General features: G+C 38.9%; 1 protein-coding gene across 1 annotated transcript in view; it reads right to left on the reverse strand.

The window, feature by feature from the left end:
• The window catches only part of LOC132780498 (rho guanine nucleotide exchange factor 1), a 66615-nt gene extending 54685 nt beyond the window's left edge, over positions 1 to 11930 (reverse strand). Inside the window, exon 1 of the mRNA XM_067461194.1 lies at positions 11789 to 11930. The gene's annotated coding sequence lies outside the window, so the exon portion shown is untranslated. The remainder of the gene's footprint in view (positions 1 to 11788) is intronic.
• Positions 11931 to 21910: the final 9980 nt, after the last annotated feature.

Consider the following 21910-nt stretch of genomic DNA (forward strand, 5'->3'; position numbering starts at 1 on the left):
ACCTACTTCTGTCAAGCAGGAAGACACAACCAAAGCCCTCCCAACAGATGGCCATCTAACCAATGTTTGAAGACCTCAAAAGAAGCCCTTTAAGAAAGTATATCAATGGAGAGGACTGGAGCAGTATATCCCATTTAAATACAAAGGGCCACCCAAAGGTCATCTAGACCAACATTTTTTTTTTTTGCCATTTAAGAAGCAACTAAAGCCTTCCTGACAGATGACCATCCAGCTGATGTTTTAAGCCCCCCAAAGTCCACAATTTGAGGTGGGGGAAGTATATCCTATTCAAATACAGAGGGTCACCCAAAGATCATCTAGTCTAACCCCGTTTTGCAATTCAAGAAGGTGCAACGAAAACCTTCCTGACAGTTGGCCATCCAACCCTCTCTATTTGAAGGCTTCCAAAGAAGTCCACCATTTTTTTGAGGCAGTATATCCCATTTAAAAACAGAGGACCATCTAGAGTTCATCTAGACCAACTCTTTTTTGCCATTCAAGATGCAACTAAAGTCCTCCCGACAGATGACCATCCAAGCAATGTTTGAAGACGCCAAAAGGAGTCCATCTTTTTTTTGGGAAGGCATATCCCATTAGATATGGTGAGCATCCCAAAGATCATCTAGTCCAATCCCACTTTGCTATCCAAGAAAGGTCAACCAAAACCCTTCCAACAGATGGCCATCCAACCAATGATTGAAGACTCCAAAAGAAGTCCACCATTGTTTTTGAGAAGGTACATCTCATTAGATATGGAGAGCACCCCAAAGGTCAACTAGACCAACCCTTTTTACATGAAAGATGGCCCTCCAGCCTTAAATTTTCAAACCCACCAAAGAAGGTTAACAGTGAAGCATTTCTCCTGACTCTCCTTTTTCCAGACTTTGCAAAAAAATTGTTGGTTTGTTTTTCCAGGTCAAGGTATAGGAGGCCTTTGTGCCCAAAAGAGGTGGAGAAGGTCTTGCAGAACACAGAGTGTGGCATTCAACGGGTTGGTTGGTTGGTTGGTTGGTTACTCAGAGGTTCCGGCTGCAAAAAGGAGGACAAAGAGGCCTCTGAGCCTGAATCACCCAGAAGGAAAGACTGGCACCCAAGTAAGGCGGGACAACACACCGTTGCAACAACGCCCCGTTTTCTGCAATTAGCAGAACAGGCAACACATACACACCAAGGGGAATGAATCCCGGGATTGTAATAGGGATTTAAACATTTATTATTATTATTATTATTATTATTATTATTATTATTATTATTATTGCTGGTTCTCTTCCAAAACGCACAGTGAGACAGTCCCGTTCCTTTGCAAAGAAAAAAACCCACATTTTCGAAGCCTTTTTGCATCATGCAGAGCATTTGCAGCTTGCAAATGGTTTAGGCTGCAGAACAGCAGCTGGGAGTACATTTGGAAGAAAGGGAATGAACTTGATTATTTCTGGAAAATGGGAGAACAAGGGACTCCTTAGAAATCTATCTATCTATCTATCTATCTATCTATCTATCTATCTAAATGCTCTGTTTATTATGAGTGTGTGTATTCCCAAAGTTTGGAAAGTAAACAAAAACCACCACAACAAAAATTAAATAAATTCATCTACATTTAGAATACATATATATATATATATATATATATATATATATATATATATACACACACATACACACACACACACACATGCACACATATATTTGCATGCATACATATAGTTTGAACATTCTATTCCCAAAGTTTGGAAAATAAATAACGATTAAAAAAATTCCTCTATGTTTACAATACACGCGCACACACATAGTATATGTTATGCATATAATTTCCCAAAGTTTGAAAATTCTATTCCCAAAGTTTGAAAAGTAAACAACAACAACAACAACAAAATAAATTCCTCAACATTTAGAATGTATACACATACATGCATACATACATACAGTATATGTCATGAATATAATTTCCTAAAGTTTGAAAATTCTATTCCCAAAGTTTGAAAAGTAAACAACAACAACAACAACAAAATAAATTCCTCAACATTTAGAATGTATACACATACATGCATACATACATACAGTATATGTCATGAATATAATTTCCTAAAGTTTGAAAATTCTATTCCCAAAGTTTGAAAAGTAAACAACAACTAAATAAATTCCTCAACATTTAGAATGAATATACATATATATATATATATATATATATACACACACACACACATCCATACATACAGTATCTGTTATGCATATACTTTCCCAAAGTTTGAACATTTTATTCCCAAAGTTTGGAAAATAAATAACAACAAAAATTAAATAAATTCATCTACATTTAGAATATCTACAGACAGACAGAGAGAGGGTATATTATCCCAAAGTTTGAAAATTCTATTCCCAAAGTTGGAAAAGTAAACAACAACCACCACAACGACAATTAAATAAATTCATCTACGTTTAGAATACACACACACACATAGTATATATTATGCATACTATTTCCCAAAGTTTGAAAATTCTATTCCCAAAGTTTGGAAAGTAAATAATAACCACCACAACTAAATACATTCCTAGATGTTTTATATATATATATATATATATACACACACACACACACACACACACACACGTACACATACATACATAGTATATGTTATGCATATAATTTCCCATAGTTTGAAAATTCTTTTATATAATAATTCATATAATTTATAATAATTCATATAATAATGCATATAATTTCCCAAAGCTTGAAAATTATTTTATATAATAATATAATATAATATATCTATATCAATAAAAATGTAATGTTCGTTTGTGGGATTAACACAACTCAAAAACCACTTGACCAATTGACACCAAATTTGGACACAAGACCCCTCTCAGACCAATGGTGACCATCACTCATAGAAACACTGGAAAACACAGCGGAAGGGACTTAAAAAGCCAAAAAACAAAAATTGCATTACAACACATGAGCAAAACCACATACACACAAACATACATATATACAAATATACACAAATATATATACACACACAAAACACATATGCACAGACTGGGCTACAGCAATATGTGGAAGGGATGTCTAGTAATAATAGTAGTAATAATAATAATAATTCAAATGCATTGCATCTGCAGTTTGCAACGAGCCACAGAATAGATGGGATTTGCAGTTTCAACAAAAGCGACCGATGCAAAGGATGCAACGCTTGGACAGGAATCGTTTGGGTGCATCCGCACTGCAGAATGTAATGCCGTCTTGCACTGTTTTAACGTCCGCGGCTCCACAAATACTCCCAGCAGTTGTAGTTTCACAAGGTCTCCAGCCTCCACTGCCAAAGAGGGCTGATGCCCCACTAAAACTACAACTCCTGGGGTCCCATAGCATGGGAACGCTATGTAATGTTTGAAAAATGGTCTGTTGCTGCTTTTGAAAGTGTTATTTCCTGTTTGAAGGCAAGCACATGTTGTTGCCTGTTGCACAAAAGCACCGGTGTTTGTTTGCTGGTATATGTGTGTACACATATGTATATGTAGATAATGCACGCATGGTCCTGTCAAGGGACGCACCTGCCTTCCTCTCCCTTCTTCCTGCCCCAAAAGCAGAAGTAGAATGAGAGTAAATACACAAAGCAAGCAGACACCGGTTTCCTGGAGCCGGAAGTGAGACAAACAGGCATTTTACTTCTATCTGCCATAGAAGCATTGAATCCTAGAGTCAGAAGGGGCCCCCAGAGGCCATCCAGTCCAGCCCCTTTCTGCTATAAGGGAAGGCACAATCCGATCCCTCCTGATGGATGGCCAACCAGCCTCTGTTGAAAACCCTCCCAGCAAGAAATAATATAATCACTGAATCCTAGAGTCAGAAGGGAACCCCAGAGGCCATCCAGTCCAGCCTCATAGGCCATAACTGAGGATAATACCTGCTATGAATACTAACAGACAAGCTTACAATATTTCAATGTCTGCTGGGCATACTAATACATATAACTGCAATATTTCGATGTCTGCTCTGCATAGGAATTGACAGGCTTGCAATATCTGCTACGCATACTCACGGACAGGCTTGCAATACTGCAATGTCTGCTACGAAAACTAATACACATGCTTGCAATATTTTAATGCCTGCTATGCAAATAAATAGACATGCTTGCAATCTTGGCTATGCATACATAATAGACATCCTTGCCATATCTGCTATGCATGCATACTAACAGACAGGCTTGCAATATTGCAATTTATTTATTTTATTTATTTATTTACTTCATTTGTATACCTCTCTTCTCAGCCCTTAGGCGACTCAGAGCGGTTTACAACAATTTAGGTATACACAATACAAAATCATTAAGCATTTAAAAGCAATAGCATCACAAATCATGCAATACGCATGCTAACACACAGGCTTGCAATGTTGCAATGTTGCAATGTCTGCTAGGCATATGAATAGACACCCTTGCAATCTTTGCTGTGCATACTAAAAGACACACGTGCAATATTACAATGTCTGCTCTCAATACCAATACACATGCATGCAATATTTTAATGACTGCTATGCACATGAACAGACGTGCTTGCAATCTTTGTTATGTATACTAATAGGCATCCTTGCAATATCTGCTATGCATGCATACTAGCAGACAGGCTTGCAATATTGCAAGGTCTGTTATGCATACGAATAGACACACTTGCAATCTTTGTTATGCATACTAGCAGATATGCATGCAATAGATGCGGTTGCAATATTACAATGTCTGCTATGAAAACGAATACACATGCTTGCAATATTTTAATGCCTGCTGTGCTATGAATATGTAATAGACATCCTTACAAGATCTCCTAGGTATGCATGCTAACAGATGGGCTTGCAATATTGCAAGGTCTGCTAGGCATACGAATAGACACTCTTGCAATCTTTGCTGTGTATACTAAAAGACACATGTGCAATATTGCAATGTCTGCTAGGCATACGAATAGACACTCTTGCAATCTTTGCTGTGTATACTAAAAGACACATGTGCAATATTGCAATGTCTGCTAGGCATACGAATAGACACTCTTGCAATCTTTGCTGTGTATACTAAAAGACACACGTGCAATATTGCAATGTCTGCTATCAATACCAATACACATGCTTGCAATATTTTAATGTCTTCTATGCAAATGAACAAGCAGGCTTGCAATCTTTGCTATGCATACTAATAGACGGGTTTGCAATATTGCAAGGTCTGCTATGCATACGAATAGACACTCTTGCAATCTTTGTTATGCATACTAGCAGTTATGCATGCAATACTGCAATGTCTGCTATGAATAGAAATAGATTCGGTTGCAATATTGCAATGTCTGCTATGAAAACAAATACACATGCTTGCAATATTTTAATGCCTGCTATGCAAACAAATAGACATGCTTGCAATCTTTGCCATGCATACGTAACAGACGGGGTTGCAATATTGCAATGTCTGATATGCTTGCTAACACACCAACTTGCAATATTGCAATGTCTGCTAGGCATATGAATAGACACCCTTGCAATCTTTGCTTTGCATACTAAAAGACACACATGCAATATTACAATGTCTGCTATCAATACCATTACACATGCTTGCAATATTTTAATGCCTGCTATGCAAACGAATAGACGTGCCTGCAATGCCTGCTATGCATACGTAATAGACGTCCTTACAAGATCTGCTAGGTATGCATGCTAACAGACAGGCTTGCAATATTGCAATGTCTCCTAGGCATACGAATAGACACTCTTGCAATCTTTGTTATGCATACTAGCAGATATGCATGCAATGCTGCAATGTCTGCTAGGCATACAAATGGATACGGTTGCAATACTGCAATGTCTGCTATGAAAACAAATACACATGCTTGCAATATTTTAATGCCTGCCATGCATACATAATAGACATCCTTGCCATATCTGGTATGTATGCATACTAACAGACGGACTTGCAATATTGCAATGTCTGATATGCATGCTAACACAGAGGCTTGCAATACTGCAATGTCTGCTATGCATACGAATAGATTCGGTTGCAATATTGCAATGTCGGCAATGCATCCAAATAGACTGGCTTGCAAGATTGCAATGTTCAGGGTGTTATTCTTTTGGCAACCACAACGCCATAAGGCATGCGCCCCGGGGCCACTTCCTGCCACAAAAAAAGCCTCCATTTTCTTTTGCTGCTTCCTGGAAAGAGCCAGAAAGGAGGCAAAAACCTGCAGAACTACCGTGCGCTTCTGTGCAAAATTGCAATTAGCTTTCTTCATTTCCTTCTGGGCCTCAAGATATCAACCCAAAAAACCCAAACACTCAAAAATAGTATATTATTATGACAATAATCTATCTATACACATAATAAAAGTGAAAATATGTGTGTATATGGCTGGGGTGTCCGCTTACACAGACATGCTTCCACATCCACAAAGAGCTATAACTCCCACTCCTCAGGAGACACCAATGCGCCTCCCTCCAATGACATTGCATGTGATAGCAAGCACCATGAACATGTCCAAGAGCCCACCCAATGTCCTCCACAAATGCCACATTGCCCACCACCCAAGGAAAGGCTTTCATTCGGGGACAAATCCATCCTAGATTGTATGTGTTTCCTCCACCAGAGACATCCCAGTGTTTCTGACTCTCTCCACTGGTGTGGAATTTGCATGTCCCCGCCCACTGCCTCCCCCATAACCCTTTCCTATTACTTTCTATGGCGCACAGCAAATAAAGGAACTGATTAGCAACTGAACATACCGGAGAGGTTTGGGGAGAATTCACCATGACTTAAAGGAGTTGTAGGTCCCAGTGTTCCTTACTCTCTCCATTGGTTTGGAATTTGGAATGGTTTGGAATTTGTATTATTACTATTATTATATCTTCCAATCTCTATGGATACTGGTTAACCCAAAGTCTATTATTATTATTATTATTATTATTATTATTAGTACTTTCCTTCACCACAGACATCCCAGTATTCCTTATTCTCTCCATTGGTTTGGAATTATTATTATTTTTATATCTTCCAATCTCTATGGATTCTTGTTAACTGAAAGTATATTATTATTATTAGTACTTTCCTTCACCACAGACATCCCAGTAATCCTTATTATCTCCATTGGTTTGGAATATGTATTATTATTATTATATCTCCCAATCTCTATGGATTCTTGTTAACTGAAAGTATATTATTATTATTATTATTATTATTATTATCCTCCACAGACATCCCAGTATTCCATACTCTCTCCATTGGTTTGGAATTATTATTATTATTATTATTATTATATCTTCCAATCTCTATGGATACTGGTTAACTGAAAGTCTATTATTATTATCCTCCACCACAGACATCACAGTGTTCCTTACTGTCTCCACTGGTTTGGAATTATTATTATTATTATTATTATTATTATTATTATTATTATATCTTCCAATCTCTATGGATGCTGGTTAACCGAAAGTCATTATTATTATTATTATTAGCATCATCATCATCATCATTATGTGTTTCCTCCACCATAGGCATCCCAGTGTTTCTGACTCTCTCGATTGGTGTGGAATTTGCATATCCCCCAGGAGCACTCTGAACTCCACCAAAGATGGAACTGGACCAAACTTAGCACGCAGACCTCCAACGACCAGCAACAAATACTGGAGGTATTTGGGGGAAATTCGCCTTGATTCGGGGGAGTTGTAGTTCACCTACACCCAGGGAGCACTGTGAACCCAAACACTGGTGGATCTGGTCCAAACTAGGCACAGACACCTGATATGCCGAAATTTGATTCCTGGAAGGGTTTGGGGGAACTGACCTTCCTTTCTGGGAGTTGTAGTTCACCCACAACCAGGGAAACGGTGACCTCCACCGATGATGGACCTGGACCAAACTTGGCACACAGAACCCTCAAGACTAACTCAACTTACTGGAGGGGTTTGAGCAGACTGACCATAGTGGGAGTTGTAGTTCACCCTGCAGCCAAAGAGCACACTTAACCCCATCCATGATGCATCTAGAGCAGTGGTTCTCAACCTTGCTAATGCCGTGACCCCTTAATGCCATTCCACATGTTGTGGTGACCCCCAACCATAATACTGTTTTCGTTGCTACTTGATACCTAGAATCATAGAATCTTAGAGTTGGAAGAGACTTTATGGGCCATCCAGTCCAACCCCATTCTGCCAAGAAGCAGGAATATTGCATTCAAAGCACCCCTGACAGATGGCCATCCAGCCTCTGTTTCAAAGCTGTCATTTTAGTACGGTTATAAATCGTAATGTAAATATCCGATATGCAGGATATATTTTCATTCGCTGGACTAAATTGAGCACAAATACCCAATATGCCCAAATGTGAATGCTAGTGGGGTTGGGGGGGGGGGGGAGGATTGATTTTGTAATTTGGAAGTTGTAGTTGCTGGGATTTATAGTTCACCTATAATCAAAAAGCATTCTGAACTCCACCAGCGATGGATTTAAACCAAACTTGGCACAAAGAACTCCCATGACCAACAGAAAACACTGGAAGGGTTTTGTGGGCATTGGCCTTGAGTTTGGGAGTTGTAGTTTACCTATATCCAGAGGAGCACTGTGGACTCAAACAAGGATAGATCTGGACCAAACTTGGCACAAATACTTAATATGCCCAAATGTGAACACTGGTGGAGTTGGGGGGAAATAGACATTGACATTTGGGAGTTGTAGTTGCTGGGATTTATAGTTCACCTACAATCAAAGAGCATTCTGAACTCGACCAACAATAGAATTGGGCCAAACTTCCCACACAGAATCCCAATGACCACCAGGAAATACTGTTTTCTGATGGTCTTTGGCGACCCCTTTGACACCCCCTCACGACCCCTTCAGGGGTCGCGACCCCCAAGTTGAGAAACACTGATCTAGAGTAAACTTGCAAAACATCACAAACTTTAAGAACAGATGGAGCTTTTTGGGGTTCACCTGGTATGATGTGAGTTGTAGTTCACCCACAACCTTAGGCATTTAGTACAATTAACCAAATGACTTTTTCAAATAACCCGGGCAACTCCGGGGACCCAAGGTAGTAAATAAAAGTAAGATATTACAATATAACAATATAAATAAATGTATTACAATCTAATATAATACAAGGTTTTATATATATATCCACACACACACACACACAATCTATAAATAAATATATAATACAGTCTAATATAATAATATAAATAAATACATTACAATCTAATATAATAAAATAAGATCAATAAGACTGATAATGCAATAAGGGATTAATATAATATAAACAAATATTAATATATTGTAATAGATAATATATACATTAATATATAATATATATATAATAATGTAATATAAGCAAACAACAATGCAAACAAATATTGATATATATTAACATAATAATATAAACAATAATATGTAATACGTATAGCAATATAAAGAAATAATATTATAAAATAATATAATAATAAATACAATAAATCAATAATAATGTTAAATTTATGATAATGCAAGTAAATAACATCCAGTGCAATATAATTAATATAAACAATTATAATGCAATAAGTTGTTAGTATAATATAGCAATATAAAGAAATAATACAAAATAATATCGTAATAAATACAATAAATAATAACATTATATTTATGATAATACAAGTAAATAAAATGAAGTACAAAAAAATTATATAAACAATTATAATAGAATAAGATGTTAGTATAATAATATAGCAATATAAAGAAAGAATGATATAAACTAATATGATAATAAATACAATAAAACAATAACAACGTTAAATATATGATAATACAAGTAAATAAAATGCAGTACAAAAAATTATATAAACAAACAATTATAATAGAATAAGATGTTAGTATAAGATAATCAAATATTAATATATTGTACTGTAATAAAACAAATATTATATATATATGATATAAATAAAAATATGAACAAAATAGAAATGTATATTAACACAACAAAACAACAATATGTAATACAATAATATAAAGAAATAATAATACAATATTATTAATCATAATTTTGTTTATTTTATTTATCATGTCAGGAGCAAACCAAACAGTTGTATTGCATTTTTTAAACAAACAAACAATGCAATACAACTGTTTGGTTTGCTCCTGCCATGATAAATAAAATAAATAAAATAATTATTATTAATATTGCATTATTATTTCTTTATATTATTGCATTACAATAATAATAATAACATATAATAATAATATGTATAGTGGTATAAATAAAAATTAAAATGAACAAATTAGTAATTGTATCACAATACAAACAACAATATGTGATACAATCATGTAAACAAATAATAATGTAACATGAATATAATATAAATATAATATGATATAAAAATAATACATATATATACATATATACACACACACACATCACAAACAACAATATATAATACAATAATATAAGGAAATAATAATATATAATAATATAATAATAAATAAAGTATAAATATGATATAAAAATAATAGGAACAAAATATATATATATATACACACACACACACATCACAAACAACAATGTATAATACAATAATATAAGGAAATAATAATATATAATATAATAATAAATAAAGTATAAATATGATATAAAAATAATCCATATATATATATATATATATATATTAATACATCACAAACAACAATATATAATACAAGAGTATAAAGAAATAATATATAATATAATAATAAAGTATAAATATGATATAAAAATAATATGAACAATATATGTATATATACACACACTCACACACACATCACAAACAACAATATATAATACAATATAAAGAAATAATAATGTAACATAAATATAATATAAATATGATATAAATATAATACGTATATATATTTATATATTATCACAAACAATATATAATACAACAATATAAATAAATAATAATATAATATGAATATAATATAAATATAATATAAAATTTTTTTTATATATATATATATATATATTACTATATCACAAACAACAATATATAATACAATAATATTAGGAAATAATAATATAACATGAATATAATATATATATATATATATATATATAAATATGATATAAAAATTATATATATATATATATACACATCACAAACAATATATAATACAATAATATAAAGAAATAGTAATTTAACATGAATATAATATAAATATAATATAAAGATGATATAAAAATAATACGTATATATATATTAATACATCAAAACAATATATAATACAATAATATAAAGAAATAATAATGTAACATGAATATAATATAAATATAATATAAAGATGATATAAAATAATACGTATATATATATATATATATACATCACAAACAACAATATATAATATAATAATATAAAGAAATAATATAACATGAATATAATATAAATATAATATAAATATGATATAAAAATAATACGAACAATATATATATATATATATATATATATCAATACATCAAAAAATATAATACAATAATGTAAAGAAATAATAATATATACTATAATAATAAATAACAAATAAAGTATAACAACAATAGAATTTTTTTCTTAAAAACTTTCAAATAGTTTTTTTTCCTGTTACTTTTCCAGTCTGAGCTTCCCAAATAACAGGGCTCTTTGAGCATGCGCAGAGGGCTGCTTTCCATGGCTGTGGCGCTCTGCACATGCTCAGGGAATATTTCTCATTCTTTTTGCAATCCCAATGAAAAACAAACAGGAAACAAACAGAGGAACAGAGAAAGAGAGAGAGAAATACAGGCTCAGGTCTTACCCCGATGCGTCTTCATGGTGATTTAATCGCGAATCAGGCGCGCAAAAAGAAGAGAGAGAGAGAGAGAGAGAGAGAGAGAGGCAGGAGAGGCTTTCTCTTGGCGGAGCCCAAAAGAGAGAGAGAGAGAGAGGCGGCTTCCGCTTCCGGTCCAGGCGCGGAAGGAGCGTCCCCAGGCGAGAGAGTGTCAACAGAAGGGATTTAAAGGGGAAGGAGCCCAAAAAAAGCAGAGAGGGAAGAGGAAAAGGGGAAAGGGAAAGAGGAAAGGAAAGGGGAAAGGAAGGGAAGGGAAAGGAAGAAGGAATGTAGAGAGGAGAGGAAAGAGGGAAGGAAAGGAAAGAGGACAGGAAAAAGGAAAGAGGAAGGGAAGGTAAAGGAAAGGGGAAAGGAAAAGGAAGGGAAAGGGGAAAGGAAAGGAAAAAGGAAAGAGGAAAGGAAAAAGTAAAGGAAAGAGGAAAGGAGAGGAAAAAGGAAAGGGAAAAAGAAAGGAAAGAGGAAAGGAAAGGGATGGGAAAGGAAAGAGGAAAGGAAAGGCAAAAGGAAAAGGAAGAGGGGAGGAAAGAGGAAAGGAAACAGGAAAGAGGAAAGGAAAGGGGAAAGGAAAGGCAAAAAGAAGAGGGAAGGAAGGAAAGAGGAAAGGAAAGGCGAAAGGAAAAGGAAAGGGGAAAGGAAAGGCAAAAGGAAAGGAAAGGGGAAAGGAAAGGCAAAAAGAAGAGGGAAGGAAAGAGGAAAGGGAAAAGGAGAGGAAAGGGAAAAGGAAAGGAGAGGAAAAAGGAAAGGAAAGAGGAAAGGGAAAGGAAAGAGGAAAGGAAGGGGAAAAGGAAAGGAAAATGGTACAGTACATAACAATATGTTAGAATTGAGAAGGAAATACAAGCAAACCATCATAGAGAAAAAGAAAAATCATACAGTATCCATTTAGAATGAGAAAGAAAAAAGGAAAGAGGAAAGGGAAAAGGAAAGGAGAGGAAAAAGGGAAAGGAGAGGAAAAAGGAAAGGAAAGGAAAAAGGAAAGGAGAGGAAAAAGGGAAAGGAGAGGCAAGAGGAAAGGAAAGAGGAAAGGGCTTGGGGAAGAAGTTCCATAAAGTTTGTAAAAGTCCTTGAAAGTTTGGGAAAGTTGATCAAAGTTGCAAAATCCAGAAAAGGCAAGTGGGGAAAGGTGTCCCAGTGTCCACAGAGTCCTTATGGGCCGACTGCCAACTCTGAAGATCGAGATCCATGGAGAGAACTACAGATCCCTCTGCTCCTAGGACCAAGGCGGCCCGCTGACATCTTGGGGATCCTATGGGTTGACCGCCACAGTTTCCCAGGATCTACAGGCTCCTTGGCAACATCTTTGGAAGAACAGCTGGGCTCCAGGTGGTGGTTTTAGGGACAAAAAAGGTGATTCCTGGGGCGAAGGTGGCGGCGGAGTGAAACCGAGATAGCCATTAGTCTTAGAATTCTCCCAGGAGAAGAATGACACCATTTTTGAAGCAATCCGTTGACTCGCGGATACGGGGGCCCTGAGAGGTTTCCGTATCCGCGGTTTAAGGGAACGCAGTTTCGACCTCCCTGGGTTGCAAAAATCGCATCCCAGGAGGGCTGTCAGTCATCTGCAGCCCGGGAGAAGAAGGTTTTATGGAAGGAAAGGTTTGAGGCAGTAAAGGGACACAAAGTAACACCATGGAGAGAAAAAGGTTGCAATTAATTGATACTTTTATTGGGGGATTACTTACAATGTTAGGAAGGGGGGAAAGGCAAAGGAATGAGAAGGCTTCTGAGTTGCAGCTGCTGCTTTGGCCACGTTCGTGCAGTTGGCCCAAGCAGGGCAATGGAGAACTGAGGAACTCCCTGCTGCAGGTCAGATTAGCTTGAAAGCAGGGAGTTCCAGGTTCGGCCTCAATACCAGTACTAATAATGTAATAAAATAATTGCAATGCGATCACAATGTAAAAAAGGATGCGATAATAATGTAGTAATAATAGTATGATAATAATGTAATTAAATAAAATAATGTAATGAAATACTAATAATGTGAAAATAATATAAAATAATAACAATAATCATGTGTTAATAATGTAATAAAATATAATAATGTAATAAAGTAATAGTAATGCAACAATAACGTAATAAAAACAGTCATGACAATATGGTAATGTAATAAAATAACAATCTATATAAATAAAAATGTAATTTTCGTTTGTGGGATTAACAGAACTCAAAAACCCCTGGACGAATTGACACAAAATTTGGACACAAGACACCTAACAACCCAATGTATGTCCTTCGCTCAAAAAAACTGATTTTGTCATTTGGGAGTTGTAGTTGCTGGGATTTATAGTTCACCTACAATCAAAGAGCATTCTGAGCCCCACCAATGATAGAATTGACCCAAACGTGGCACACAGGACTCCCATGACCAACAAAAAATACTAGAAGGTTTGATGGGTGCTGACCTTGAGTTTGGGAGTTGTAGTTCACCCACATCCAGAGAGCACTGTGGACTCAAACAATGGATCTGGACCAAACTTGGCACAAATATTCCATATGCCCAAATATGAACACAGATGGAGTTTAAGGGAAATAGACCTTGACATTTGGGAGTTGTCGTTGCTGGGATTTATAGTTCACCTACAATCAAAGAGCATTCTGAACTCCACCAATGATGGAATTGAACCAAACTTGGCACACAGTTCTCCCGTGACCAACAGAAAATACTGGAAGGGTTTGGTGGGCATTGACCTTGAGATTGGGAGTTGTAGTTCACCTACATCCAGAGAGCACTGTGGACTCAAACAATGATGGATCTGGACCAAACTTGACACAAAAATTCCATATGCCCAAATATGAACACAGATGGAGTTTGGGGGAAAGAGACCTTGACATTTGGAAGTTGTAGTTCCTGGGATGTATAGTTCACCTACAATCAAAGAGCATTCGGAACCCCACCAACATCAGTATTGGACCAAACCTCCCACACAGAACCCCCATCTTAGCCACAGCAACATGTGGCAGGGGACGGCTAGTGATGTAATAAAATAATAATAGCAATAACGTAATGCAAATATAATAATCTAATAATAATAGTCCAATTTTCAGTGACACTTGGACCTAATGTGCATGTCTGCTGTGTTGTTATGTACATGTAAAATAATAATAATGATGATGATGATGATGATGTGTGGTGCAATACAAAAGTCTCCAGAGTGATCTTGTTTGCTGTGGACTTGGCCACAGTGGTCCACGCTCATTACATCTAGGATAGACTACTGCAATGCGCTCAACATGGGTGTTGGGGTTCAGCCTGCTCTGTGTGAACCTGATTCTCTGATTGTATTTCCAACTGAGCAAGCCACTGAACATGTATCTCTCCCTGACAGTGTTGAAACTGTTGTTGATGCTGAGCTCAGTGGCGAGGAAAGTGAAACTGAACAGCCGGATGAAAATGTTTTGGAATCCAGCCGTGATAGCTCTCCACCTGGGTTTTTTAATGAGGACCGAAGGGAACAGATAACGAGAGACAGGAGTGATTCACAGTTTCTACGAAGGTCAAATACATTACAGGAGAGACAGGCCCAGGCTTCAAAGTCAAGGGGCGTTTCAAGGAATAGTTTCTTTGGTTTAAGGGGCCTCCTGCCGGGTGTCTCGTTAGATCAAGCAACGTTTTGGACTGCGGCTGTGCCTTGGCAGAATTCCTGTGTTCCATGGCTGGTAATCCCAGAGGCTTCTAGTTTTCAAGTACATGGTTAGCGAGAGGCTAACAGGTTCCTGGTTTTTGTATTCTGGTTTTTGGAATTTTGCTCAAGCTCAGAGATTTTCCTGACTGCTGTGTTTCCATGGTGGCTTTTTGACTTTGCATTTGCCTTTCTTTTGTAACCAATTTTTCATCAATAAAAAAGGATTGTTTTTCCTACAGTCCAGTGTGGTGGGTTTAATCTTATGATCCCGTTTCCTGCTCTGGGATGCAACAATGGGGTTGCCTTTGAAGACTGTTCGGAAGCTTCAAATAGTCAAGGAGAGGCAGCCAGGTTAATAACTGGGGTGGCATACAGGGAGCACACAACTCCCATGTTACGCCAGTTCCACTGGCTGCCAGTTTGTTACTGGGCACCATTCAAAGTGCTGGCTGGCCTATCAAGCCCTCAACGGTCCTGGCCCAAATTACTTGTCGGAACGCATCTCCCCCTATGAACCATCGCAGAGATTAAGATCCTCCGGGGAGGCCCTGCTCTCCGTCCCGCCATTCTCACAGGTGCAATTTGTGGGGACAAGAGAGAGGGCCTTCTACACTTGATCTTAGCCAAAAGGCAAGAGACAGTGCCTTCTCGGTGATGGCTCCCCAGCTATGGAACTCCCTTCCTGGTGAGATCAGGTTAGCTCCCTCATAGAATCCTAGAGTTGAAAGAGACCTCCTGGGCCATCATCCAGTCCAACCCCATTCTGCAAAGAAGCAAGAATATTGCCTTCAAAGCACCCCTGACAGATGGCCATCCAGCCTCTGTTTCAAAGCTTCCAAAGAAGGAGCCTCCACCACACTCCGGGGCAGAGAGTTCCACTGCTGAACAGCTCTCAATCACAGAATCACAGAGTTGGGAGAGACCTCCTGGGCCATCATCCAGTCCAACCCCATTCTGCCAAGAAGCAAGAATATTGCCTTCAAAGCACCCCTGACAGATGGCCATCCAGCCTCTGTTTCAAAGCTTCCAAAGAAGGAGCCTCCACCACACTCCGGGGCAGAGAGTTCCACTGCTGAATGGCTCTCACAGTCTAGAAGATCATAGAATCATAGAATCAAAGAATTGGAATAGACCTCGTGGGCCATCATCCAGTCCAACCCCTTTCTGCCAAGAAGCAGGAATATTGCATTCAAATCACCCCTGACAGATCATAGAATCATAGAATCATAGAATCCTAGACTCAAAGAGTTGGAAGAGACCTCCTGGGCCATCCTCCAGTCCAACCCCATTCTGCCAAGAAGCAGGAATATTGCATTCAAATCACCCCTGACAGATGGCCATCCAGCCTCTGTTTCAAAGCTTCCAAAGAAGGAGCCTCCGCCACACTCCGGGGCAGAGAGTTCCACTGCTGAACGGCTCTCTCTCCCAGTCAGGAAGTTCTTCCTCATGTTCAGGTGGAATCTCCTCTCTTGTAGTTTGAAGCCATTGCTCCACATCCTAGTCTCCAAGGAAGCAGAAAACAAGCTTGCTCCCTCCTCCTCCCTGTGGCTTCCTCTCACATATTTATACATGGCCCTCATCATGCCTCCTCTCATCCTTCTCTTCTTCAGGCTAAACATGCCCAGCTCCTTAAGCCGCTCCTCATAGGGCTTGTTCTCCAGACCCTTGATCATTTAGTCACCCTCCCTATGACATATTCCCTTCTCATATTTATTCATGGCTATCATGTCTCCTCTCATCCTTCTCTTCTTCAGGCTAAACATGCCCAGCTCCTTAAGCCGCTCCTCATAGGGCTTGTTCTCCAGACCCTGGGTCATTTGAGTCGCCCTTTTTCTCTGGACACATTCCATCTTAGAATCTCTCTTGAATGGTGGTGCCCAGAATTGGACACAATATTCCAGGTAACGTGGTCTAACCAAAGCGGAAGAGAGCATGGGGAGCATGACTTCTCTGGACCTAGACTTGCTCTGGTTTGGCAGCACCAGGAAATGCAAGCGCATGGGTAAATCTTGCAAAGCTGCAAGGGAGCCAGGGCTTGGCTTTGCTTTGCAAAATGTGGGATTGCACACAGGAGCCCTCTGTTCCCTCTTTGTGTTGCTTTGCAAAAGGAAAGTTGTGCTGTCCCAGATGGGCAGCAGCATCCCTTTGGCCAAAGGAGGAAGGGCCGCGGGCGCCACCTGCTGACCAGACCCAGGCACGGCGGGCCTTCCCTTTTCTCTCTTCCAGGCAACTTGGGGACAAACAGGGGCATTGAAGCCCAAAAGAGATGGAAAGTCAAACATTTAGAAAATTACTACCTTATCTTATCTTACATATAATTCCCCAAGTTTAGAAAATTGTTTTATATGTATTATATAATTATAATATTATAATAGTAATACTAATAGTCTCTCTCTCTCTCTATATATATATACACACACACATATACATTCATATACAAACATACATATGTATATATAGCCAAAGTTTGGAAAGTAAATAATAACAACAACAATTAAGTAAATTCCTCTAAGTTTAAAATATATAGAGAGATAGGTAGATAGATAGATAGTATATCTTATGCATACAATTTCCCAAAGTTTGAAAATAATATTCCCAAAGTTTGGAAAGTAAATAATAACAACAACAACAATTAAATAAACTTCTCTACGTTTAGAATATATACCAGAAGGTAGAAGAGGCAACAAGGGGATTGGCTACTCTTGATCTCATCCTAACAAATGCGGAGGACCTGATCGATGCGGTCGAAGTGGTAGGATCCTTAGGGGCAAGTGACCATGTGCTCCTGCAATTTGAGGTACAAAGGAAGGCCGAAACTAAAAGTCAAACCCACATTTTGGACTTTAGGAGAGCTGATTTCCAAAAAATGAAGCAAACGCTGAGCAGCATTCCGTGGACACAGATACTAAAAGACAAGGGAGCTACGGATGGATGGGAGTTTCTCAAGAGTGAAATACTCAAGGCGCAGTTGCAAACCGTGCCAACAAAAAGAAAAAATAGGACAAGTGCAAAGAAGCCAGAATGGATGTCCAAAGAACTTCTAACTGTGCTAAGACACAAAAGAGACATGCACAAGAAGTGGAAAAAGGGAGAAATCACCAAAGAAGAATTCAAACAATTAGCCAACACCTGTAGGGAAAAGGTCCGCAAAGCTAAAGCACAAAACGAGCTCAGACTTGCCAGGGACATTAAAAACAATAAAAAGGGCTTCTATTCTTATGTCAGTAGAAAAAGGAAAAACAAGGAGGCGATAGGGCCTCTTCGAGGAGAAGATGGGGCAATGCTGACAGGGGATGATAGGGAAAAGGGAGAACTACTTAATGCCTTCTTTGCCTCGGTCTTCTCACAAAAAGAGAGTCTTCAACCTCAGCAAGATGGAGTGGATGAGGGATTGGAGGACATCCAACCCCAAATTGGGAAAGAAGTCGTCCAGGAATAGTTATAATATATATTTCCCAAAGTTTGGTATGTTAATAATAACTATAGCAACAACAACAACAATTAACTAATTTTCTCAAAGTTTGGGAATTATTTTTACTATATATATATATATATATAAACATTTGAAAAGTAAATAATAATAATAATATACATTCCTCAAAGTGTGGAAATTATTATTACATAATATAACAATATAATATTATATACATACATATATATATATATATATATATGTTGTGCATTTAATTTTGTGACATTTGGAAATAATTTTATATAATGTAATGATGCCTTTCAAAAGGGCCCTTGGGAAACTGCAACTCCCATGAGCAAAAGTGGGGTCAAACTGCATTCAATTGGACAGTCTTTGATTAATAAAAAAAAGCCTGACTTTCTTTGGGGGGGGGGGGATTGTCTTTGTCTGCTTTAGGAGGTGACCTCTCATTTGCATGCCTCATTTGCATGTCATTTGCATGGAAGGAGAGGAACCGTCATGGAGCCGCGCAAAAAGGGGAACCTGCTGGCCCTTCAGATTCAAATGCAGGTTACCAAGAAAGGTCCACGTCCTTTATTTATACGCAAAGGGGAAGTTCAAAGAGAAAAGGAACACATTGCCATGAAGAGAGAAATTATCATTATTATTAAGCAGGGGCTGAGTTACCATCTGTTGGGAGGGATCGAATTGTGCCTTCCATTATGGCAGAAAGAAGGGAGTTGGGCTGGATGGCCTTTGGGGGCCCCTTCCAGCATTAGGATTCTATGATATAGCTATCATATATATGTATCTATCTATTGATCTGTGGGCATCAATGTATGCCTGGATGGCCATCTGTCGGGAGGGATTGGATGGTGCCTCTTCCAGTTGTTTCTCTTCAATCCTGTTGTCACCTGGATTGCGATATCGACGATCCATACTTGGTTTTTTAACACGATTGTGAGGTCAGGAGTGTTGTGCTCCAAAACTCTGTCTGTCTGAATCCAGAGGAGTTTGGCATGTTCGTTCTCTGAAACTTTTCCTGGCTTGTGATCCCACCAGTTCTTTGTTGCAGAGAGATGGTGTTTGTGGCACAATTCTCAATGAATTGTCTGAGCAACGGTGTTGTGCCTCTGCTTGTGCTTTAGAGCAGGAATTTAGGGGTCTTTGCCAGGAGGCAGAGACCAATTAGACTCATCAAAGAGTTATTTTTCCCTGGCGAGACAGAGAGAAGCACCCACTCCCTGATTTTTCCCAATAAAAGGTCTCACCAAGTGGAAGGAAGTGCCACCGAGATGTTGTATTTGCGATTCAGCTGAAAAGGATGCAGAGCAGCAATCATTCGCCAAGCAGAGCATGTGGTTACAGAAGTAAAGGCCATTTTTATAGAAATACAGAGTTGTGAGTTTCAAAATTCCCGCTCCCCCCTCCCGCCCAGCTTGAAGGGGATTGGCTGACGCGCAAACAGCTGGGAGGAGGCCGTCCCCCATGCATCAGGGCCAATCACAGGGCTTTCGTAGGGCGGCAGAGCCTATCAGGAGGCTCCTGCTGCCTCAATGCTCCAGCGAATCAGAAGGGAGGAAGGCAGGATGAAGGGAGACAATGCATTCTGGAGTGGATTATGACAAGACGGTCCTTGAGGCTTAGTGAGATCCGGGTGGGTGGGGGGTCTGCCAGCCAAGCCATTCTATTGTGTTCATGAGTGAAGGAAATAAACATATGTAAAAGAAATCCGAGTTTTCCTGTCGCCATCAGATATGACACAAAGGGGAAGACTTGGGTGGAAGTTCTTTCTGGAGAAGTTTGCAAGAAGAACGGCTTGGAGGAAAAGAGGACTTTCCTAAGATCATATTCCCCCCATTGTTATATGATTAAAAAGTCTGCCAAAGGGAAATCCTAATAGTGGCCCAACTCCGAAGTCAAAAGGATTTCCTTTACTATTGTCCATACAAAGAATGTTCAAAGAGAAGGGTCTTTTCCTGATCGCTGATGGCTTTTCCAGAGGCAGGGCAGCTTCCTTGGAGATTTCCCCCAAGGAGAGGGGAAGGGGGCAAAAGGGTCAGGGCAAGGTCAAATACATGAAGGGAAATATAGAAATACAGGGGGAAATATGAAAACATAGAAGTCATAACACAGAGAGTAAACCCAACTACCTTCCCCCAGTGTCCATAGTTCATATTATCCATAGGAAGGTCCATAAAGGGAAATCTATCCCTGAGGGGGAAAGAGAGCCCCTTGTTGGTGAGGTGGGGGGACCCTCAGGAGCCCAGGTGTGCCTCAGGTGGGAGAATGCAAATACTTTTGTGGCATGATTTTCAGTAACAAATTGGTTACTTTCTGCTGTAAACATATGAAAATAGGGCACAAAGCAGCGGTTCTCAACCTGGGGGTCACGACCCCCAGGGGGGTCGCCTGGCCGTTTCGGAGGGGTCGCGAGGTCGCCTCCGTTGGCCCCGCCCCAAGGGCGCAGGCCAGGTGAGGGCTCCTTCGCCTGCCGTGAACTCCCATTCGGCGAGAGTGAGAGGTGGGCGAGGGGGACCCGGCGTGAGGCCTAGCGCTGCGCAAGGCCTTCTCCAGGCGCCCTTGCCTGCTCCGCTCTCCCGCCGGCCGGCGGGGGTGCGGAGCAAGCAAGGGCTCTTCGTTGCTGGTGAACCATAAATCCCAGCAACTGCATATCCCAAATGTCAAGGTCTATTTTCCCCAAACTCCACCAGTGTTCACATTGGGGCATATTGAGTATCTGTGCCAAGTGTGGACCAGATCCATCATTGTGTGAGTCTGCAATGCTCTCTGAATGCAGGTGAACTACATCTCCCAAACTCAAGGTCAGTGCTCACCAGACCATTCCAGTATTTTTCGTTGGTTATGGGAGAACTGTGTGGCAAGTTTGGTCCAATGCCATCATTGGTGGAGTTCAAAATGCCCTTTAATTGTAGGTGAACTATAAATCCCAGCAACTACAACTCCCAAATGAAATAATCAATTTTCCCTCCAACCCCACCAGTATTCAAATTTGGGCATATTGGATAACGTAAGGTAAATTTTTTCCCCTGA

This window comes from Anolis sagrei, chromosome X (assembly GCF_037176765.1).
Source record: "Anolis sagrei isolate rAnoSag1 chromosome X, rAnoSag1.mat, whole genome shotgun sequence".
NCBI lineage: Eukaryota > Metazoa > Chordata > Lepidosauria > Squamata > Dactyloidae > Anolis > Anolis sagrei.